We start from the raw sequence: 7120 nt of genomic DNA on the forward strand, positions 1-7120 counted from the left end.
GATTAAATGTCTTGGTAAAAATAGATAGATAGATAGATAGATGATAGATAGATAGATAGATAGGGCAAGCTAATAAATTTGTTTTGTTTTCCATTTGGAAATGTTTGTGTTTTTGTTTGTGGTATTCCTTACCCCACCCGTTTTTGGAGTTCAAAAGGTCCCCTTTTGGAGCAAGGGAAAAAATCAGGTTTTAGAAATTGCCACACTTTCCCCACCCTCCCTCAGAACAGGCGGCAGCTTCGGCTCCTTGGATCTTAGCAATTGCATTCCCCCTTTGTCCCTGAGGTGGTCCATGGGAGGATGTAGGCCATTGTCCGAGGCTTCAACCTTTGTTGGATTCTTGAGAAAGGGCTGCTGAGGCAGACGTGAGGGCTGCTTTTAAGTTTTCCCGCCTCAAGAAGTCTATTGAGAAGTTTTGTGTGGTTACTTGTGGGGGTCAGGCTTCTGATCTGACCCCTCGCATCCCCGGGTAATTAGAGCATGCAGAACAGCACCTCCCCCCTGGCTAATTGGCTCTCTCAATGAACCTTTCAGGGAGGAAGTTTGTCTATGACTCACTTGCCCTCTGCAGCAAACTTCAGGCCCCAACACATTCATTTGTCCATGTGATGGGATGGCGACTTAGGAAGTGATTAGAAGTGGGATCAAACAGGCTCCTGATTGCCCCATTAGGAATGGGGCCCATTAACTCTTTGAGAGCTCTCTACCACCCTGGTGGGAAACTGATTGCAACTGAAGACACTTTCTCAGGCTTGGTGATGCTAACATGTTTATAACTCATTCCAAGAAAGTATGGTAGCTCCTGGAATCTACCTGGAAATCAACTGGCATGGTATAAAAACAGTGACATATAACTTGATATTAATAAACACCTTAGAAAAAGACAGGAAGCGGCCAAGGAAGGGAGCTGAAGTAGAAACTAGTTATTTTAATAAATCGTGCTACACTGGTAGCAGACATTGGGGTATAGGAGGTAATAAGGATTCTGTCCTACAACTATCATTATGGTCATCAGCTCTATGGAGATTTGTGCAGTTTGATTCAAGAAAGCAAGTGTGAGTGCTCCTAAAATATCCTAGACACAAGACCTCCCTGTACACAATCCTTATAGACTGCCCTCAAGCCACGCCACTCCATCTGGTAATGGCCACATTACATTTCCTGCTGGAAAGAGTAAGAAGGATTCTTAGCAGGCTCCAGTGCAGACAAATTAGGCCCTGGTTTTGTAGGTCATCTCTTGTTTTTCATGAATGATTTACATCTTACTTTCTTGGCTGATGCCCAGTTCATTCACAGACTGTAACTTGAATCTTCCCTGACAGGTTGTGACTTTTAGGAGTTCTTAAGTGGTGACTTATGTGAGTAAGAAATGTTAACTGTTAAAAATAAGGTCAAACACCAGGCTGTTAAGGCTGGTTACTTCAAGGGTGCTGAGGAAGAAAGGAGGGGCAAGGAGGTGGGAAAAGAGTATTTTTTCTTTTTACAGCTTTGATTATACACTTCTTACGATGATGCAGTAATTTTTACTTTTAACAATGTTAAAAAAACTTTAACATGTGTTTGTGTATTTTCATAAAGAGAATATACAAGTTGGCTTTTATTAATCTTAGCTCTTTTACTCAATGCATCTTGTGTCACATGGATTATTAAGCATGATATTTTGCTAATGACAGAATCATATTGAAGAGTTCATATAGGTCAACCAATGTATTTACATATTGAATCTCAGTTCTACCTCTTAGTTGCTGGATAGTTTGAGGCAGGTAATTTATCCAATTTCATCAAAGATCCAAGATCTTCATCTACTAAATGGAGTTATTTCATAAACGTCTTAGATAGACAGTGCACATACAGTGTCCAGCAGGGCACAGAATGCTATGGAATGGCTTTGTCAATGGAGCTAATGTTGGTGTTATCATTATAGTTGAGAGGACCATGGTCCAGGGGAGTTAAGTCAAGATAACCCAAGAAGAGAGAGAGTACACACTTCAGACCCTCTGATTCCAAGCTTGCTTCCCTCTCAGGACCCCAGGTAGGTCCTTCTGGATCCTTACTGTCATCTCGGTAGTTAAACAGAGCATGTTTGCTTTATTATCTCCACTTTATACAAGAAGAAATAAAAGAAAACTTTTAATCCTGGCTCAAATAGTCCAGAACTCTCTTCACAGCCTAACCAGTGCTACGTTTTCTCAGGAATCCTCCTGAGATTCAGGAGGTACCACAGATGATTTCCCCATCAGAGAGGGGGCAAATATTCTTGTGATTTTTCTCACTGTGGGCTTTTAACAAACTGAACCCACTAGAGGAGATGGTTTGATCCCTTTCTCCTGCATTGTGAGCTCTTTGGAAACATACGTTAGTCATCTATTTACAGTGCCTATCACTTGTCTTAACCTTCGAATGGGCAATAATCAACATTTAAAATTAATAAATCCATGTATATAGCATAGAGAATTTTCCCACCTAGATTTTAAACGTTAATGGTGAGACAGTCATATTCATTCTTATATCCCAAGCAATGTGTGCTGTGCCTGGGGCATACCAGAGACTCAATAAATGCTTGTTGAATGAATATAGCTACTATTCAAAAGTCTAAAAAAAAACAATGAAGGCATCAAGGAACCACCACTTCGTTTGCTGCTTGCAAGGCATGTCCTTGGGTAATCACCCAGAAAGAAAGATAAGGCCAGACTCTGAATCTTTCTGGACCAAAAGAAAGACAAGGAGGGAGGGGTGGAGGCCACAGGGAGAGGAGGAACAGGAGGGCCTATGTGGAGGGGGTGGAGAAAGAAAGAGGAAGGAAGAGGAGAAGAAAGAAATCAGGTTGGTGCCCCTAAATCCTGCCTTATGGAAAGTGCACACAAGGGGCTGTCATGCAAATGAGCCTTGGCATGTGAAAGGGACAAGACGAAGGGCCAGAACTTTCTGAATTAACAATGGAGGTGCTTGTAACACACTCAGTGGAGTATGTGACAAAGACTTCTATTTTCAGGGCTTACTATGAATTCATGCCAACTTTACACAGATGCACGTCAGCTTCCTGCCGTCATTTTCTCTCTACACACACACACATAGGCACACACACACACATGCGCGCACACACACACATTTTTTATCTTCCGATATATATACTTTGCAGGCAGCAGGATCTGCTGGAAACTTTTCTTAAGTTTCACATTCAGGTTCATTTTCTCAGGTTCAGAGAAAAGACCAGGACTGGACGCAGTTATGTTTCTCCCTGGCCACTTAGGACTCTGCTGTCTGGGAGCACTTAGACGCAAGATGCTCTGCTAGAAAGCTTACGGGCCCAGGGTCAGAAGACCAGGTTTCCAGGCCTTTGAGTTCTGCCACCACTTATCTGTAGACTTAGACCTATTCTATCTTTTTCTCTTACAGCCTCAGTTTTGCTCTTGTGAAAGGAAGAATTCAGAACAAAAAATCTTTAAGGTTTCTTCAGTTTTGAAATTTTCTATTTTGTCTTTTTTCCATGACTATGTAGGCCCAGGCCTTGGAAGGATGGCACCCCATGGGCTGGTAGCTACTTTCATTGAGTGTGTTGTCTGGTTTCACGCTAAGGGCTTTATGGGCAGTATCTCACTGAATCCTCATAGCAACCTGAAAGAGGCCATGCCTCTTCCATTTGGTAGGTAAGGGCTGGAAGCTCAGGGAAATGAAGTTGGATCGTGCTCTTTTATTGTTACTCTTGAGATGGCCCCTTTTACGGGAATGCCTTCATTAGGTATTCACAGCGTGAACTCTACAGAGATATCAGATGACTGCATTTCTTCCTTTCAAGTTCTCTACTGCATGGGGCACCCAGCTAGGCAAATAATGGTAATGTAAAGGCAATGCCCGGTGAGTCATTTGTGGACGTCCTCTCCTCCAAGAAACTGTCTAGTGAGAAGTCCATACATAGGCTGGGAAGTGGGAGACACAGGGTTTACTCTTTCTCTTCATAAGCTCACTGTTCAACCTTGAGAAAAACATTTCCTTTTCTTGGATTCAGTTGCCCCAACTGTAAATGAGGGGGCAAATATGGCACTGATCTGAGTCATTATGGGCATTGGATAACAGCATACAAAGGTTCTGGTGCTTAGTTTAAATCCTAAGTTCTTCCTTTCTAGACGTATGCTCTTTGGCAAGTTACTTAACCTCACTCAAATTCAATTATTCTAGCTATAAAATGGGAACAATATGACTCAGTTCCCTGCAGGATTTGTGTGAGTATTGAGTGAGCTAATGCATGTGAAATGATTAGCATGATGCTTGGCAGCTGGTGCGGTACTAATGAACTATTATTAGCCGCCTCTGGATGAAAGTACTTGTGAGTTGCATGTTGTAGGCCAGTTGGTTTCTAAGAACTCCCCGATATCTTTTAAGAATGGACTCTGTGTACAGATTTTGAACCCTGGGCCATGAGTATAGTCATAAATTGGGGAAGGGCATTCTAGGAGGAGGGCTCAGCACATACACAGGGTGGGAGCAAGAGAGCAAGTTACGTTGAGAAATAAAATAATTCCATACTGTTGGGGTACTGGGCATGTGTCTACGGAGTGGGGTGGGTCTCAGCGAGAAAAGAGACTGGGAACACAGGCAGGGGGCAATCCGCAGAGCCTTAGACCTCAGGTTACAGAAACAGGGCTGTATCCTGAAGGCGGCGGGGACCAGAGTGTCAGATCAGGTTTGCGTGGTGAAGTGAAGAACAGCGGTGACGTACATATTTCTCTGGAGCACACGCTCAGCTAATGAGCTGGCTTTATGTAGACTGTATGTTGATTTGGAAATGATTTGGGAGGCTGGGCTTGAATGAGTGATGAGGTATCCTGGGGGCTCTCCCAAAACCACTTCTTGGCACCGTCACTGGTGGGATTCAGAGGGAAGAGAGAGAAACTGGACACTGGGAGGTCTGCAAAGAGGCTCTGCAGAGGGACGCTGTGAGCTGGACTCGGGCAGTGGCCCTGGGCACGGGGAGCAGCGAGTCCCAACCCACTTGGAGGCTGGAAGGGCAGCTGTCTCTAGCCTTGCCGCCAGTCTGGCCTTCAGGCTTTGGTGTAGAAACCTGACCACTGAGACCCTGATCCACCCCAGGGCTGCTCTGTGGACCTGAGGGTCAGCACCCGTGAAGGATGGTGAGCTCAGATGCTGGGCCCCTGGGGACCATCGCTTGCAGGAGGAGAACAGACGTGCCAGGTAGGAGTTTCTCAACGCTCGTCTCCCCCCACCCCTGGATTTCGGGAATGCATAGAGAACCTCTGTGGTTTGGATGTGAGACTTGAAGCTCAGGAGCCAAATGAAGTCAGGCTGTCCGTCTGTTCTAAATTTAACTCCTTAACCACGTTTGGGCACAGTACCTTGTCTGAGGTTGTTTTCTACCCAAAATGTATAATGTCAGGGTGTGCCAGGGAGGGATGAGGGCGATGACGGCAAAGAGCCTAGGAGAAGAAAATACGAGCAGCTCCTGTAGCCAATCTGATTAGCGCATAAACTCCTAACTCCCCTCCGCCCGAAACCTCACTTGGTCAACAGTGACTAACTACAGGCAAGCTGCTTTCTTCAAACGGAGTTTAACAAAATGACCATTTGAGTCTCTGTGCATAAGTATGATTCAGTACTCTTTTCCTTTAACTTCTTTTAGGGGCATACCATTTGGAAAATATTAATAATTGCTATTTTAAGCATTCTCCATGTACAAAACACTGGGCTAAGCATTCCCTATTTGTTATCTCATTTACTCCTCAGGGAAACTCTATGGATTAAGTACTATTATTAGCTTCCTTCTAAAGATTAGGGAAAATTAATCATTCAGTGATTAAATAACTTGCCCAAGTCCTCGCAGTAAGTGAGGAGTCCTAGCCAGTAGAAGGATCTGGACTTGAATTCAATATTACCTCAAATTGAACAGTACTGCATAGATTCCTAAGTTGAGAGAAGTACCTCTGTGGACCACCTGAGCCAGTCTGCTACTCGTGCAGAGGTAAAATAGCATCATCCCATTATAAAGATGGGGAAAATGAGGACCAGAAAAGGTTACTAACGTGCCCTAAATCATGCAGAGAAGAAGAGAACAGAGGAGCAAGTACTGGAACCAGGACCCTTGTCTTCAAGAAAATGATGCAGAATAAACAGCCAGTTTGCTGTCAGATATCTTAAAAACAAACAAACAAACAAAAAACCTTTTTATTTTGAACTACTTTTAAACTTACTAAAAAATGGCAAAAATAGATCACAGAGTTTCCATATATCCTTTTTTTTAACATCTTTATTGAAGTATAACTGCTTTACAATGGTGTGTTAGTTTCTGCTTTATAACAAAGTGAATCAGCTATACATATACATATATCCTCATATCTCTTCCCTCTTGTGTCTCCCTCCCTCCCACCCTCCCTATCCCACCCCTCTAGGTGGTCACAAAGCACCAAGCTGATCTCCCTGTGCTATGCGGCTGCTTCCCACTAGCTATCTGTTTTACATTTGGTAGTGTATATATGTCCATGCCACTCTCTCACTTCGTCCCAGCTTACCCTTCCCCCTCCTCGTGTCCTCAAGTCCATTCTCTACGTCTGTGTCTTTATTCCATATACCCTTTACTCAAATTCCCCTGAGAGTAACATCTTATATAATTAGAGTGCAACAATCAGAACCAGAAAATGAACATAGGTACAACACCATTCACCAAAGGCTTTACTGAAGTTTTACCAGTTTGTCCACTTATGTGCTTTTTCTCTTCCAGAATCCTATCAGGATCCCATGTTACATTCAGTTGTTACTTTTTCTTAGTCTCCTACAGTCTATAACAGTTCTTTAGTCTTTTTCACGACTTTGACACGTTTGGAGGGTATCGGTCAGTTATTTCATGACCGATGAACTGAGGGACTGTCCCTCGGTTTGTGTTTGCCTAGAGTTTTCACACGACTGGACTGAGGCTCTGCATCTGGGGCAAGAATGTAACAGAAGTGATGCTGTTGCTTTCTTAGTGCACCATGTCACCCGGCTTATGATATCTACGTGCCTTGTTACTGGTGAAGTAACCTTGATCCCTCGGGAAAGGTGGTTTCTGCTGGGTTGCTCCACTATAACGTTGTTATCCTTCCCATCCCTGCCCCTGTAGTAAGCAAATATC

This window comes from Balaenoptera musculus, chromosome 6 (assembly GCF_009873245.2).
Source record: "Balaenoptera musculus isolate JJ_BM4_2016_0621 chromosome 6, mBalMus1.pri.v3, whole genome shotgun sequence".
Classification (NCBI taxonomy): Eukaryota; Metazoa; Chordata; class Mammalia; order Artiodactyla; family Balaenopteridae; genus Balaenoptera; species Balaenoptera musculus.